The following is a 1,050-nucleotide window of genomic DNA, read 5'->3' as shown; positions in this document are numbered from 1 at the left end:
GTGTGGGATTTTGAACCGATTCCTCTTAAGGTTTCCCTTAATTCAAGAATTAGCTAGGGATTCTTTGAGGAGTAGCGGTTTGTCCATTCCTCCAACTGAAGTTTGGATGATTTCCCCAACTTGAATTATATGTGTTTGAAGTGAATCCTTTGAAAGGCCTTTGGTAGTTGTTTACGACATTTGATTGTCGGTTTAATATTCTTGAAAAGTAGGTATTGTTGGATAATTCTCAGTTGTATGAACGTTATAAGCACAAATACTGCAGACAACTTTCTTAGCCTTATCCTTCTTAAGTTCCATGGCCTCAATTTCCTTGTGAGACTGGCCACTTTATCATTTAGATCATCTTCCTCTTTTAATAAGTATATTCCACCCTTATTCTTAGATTGAGTAGGCTTAGAAGTGGTGTTAGGTCTCGGGGAGATGTCCCATGATTGTTTGGTTTCAGCGAGTTTGTCAAAGTAATCCCACACATCATCGAAATCTTTGTTCATGAATTCCTCACATCGTCTCGACAAATTGGTGCATAGAAGATGTCAGTCCTTCATGGAAGAAATTTGTTATGCGCCACGTCTCAAAACCGTGTTGTGGGCATGAATTAACAAGATCCTTGAACCGCTCCCAATATTGGAAGAATGTTTCATCTTCCTTTTGGGCGAAGTTCATGATCCACTTCCTGATGGTGTTCGTTTTATGGTATGGGAAGAATTTTTTTATGAACTCCCTTGTCATGTCATTCCATCTGCCAATAGATCATGGATGTAGTGAATGTAACTATATCTTAACTTTTTCTTTTAAGGAGAAAGGAAAGAGTTTCAACCTGATTGTGTCCTCAGACACATTAGGAAAATATAAGTTGGCAATTATCTCGTCAAACTCTTTCAAGTGTTGATACAGACTTTTAGATTCAAGTCCATGGAACTTTAGAAGGAGTTAGATCACTCATGGCTTGATATCTATATTTCTTGTATTTTTTGAAAAAATTATATAAGAAGGTGTGCTCACCCCCACTGGTTATAAATAGTCTCATAAAGTACGAGGCTGGGGTGC

The 1,050-nt window shown here is 37.8% G+C and overlaps 1 non-coding gene across 1 annotated transcript; it reads left to right on the top strand.

Moving 5' to 3' along the window:
- Positions 1-577: 577 nt before the first annotated feature.
- On the top strand, positions 578-684 carry LOC131230003 (small nucleolar RNA R71). Its single transcript, XR_009163734.1, has one exon. It is a non-coding gene; the product is annotated as a small nucleolar RNA R71 (small nucleolar RNA).
- Positions 685-1,050: the final 366 nt, after the last annotated feature.

Source organism: Magnolia sinica, chromosome 16 (assembly GCF_029962835.1).
Source record: "Magnolia sinica isolate HGM2019 chromosome 16, MsV1, whole genome shotgun sequence".
In the NCBI taxonomy this organism is placed as follows: Eukaryota; Viridiplantae; Streptophyta; class Magnoliopsida; order Magnoliales; family Magnoliaceae; genus Magnolia; species Magnolia sinica.
Note: the sequence above shows the minus strand (reverse complement) of the source record. Positions and strands in the feature narration are given on the sequence as shown.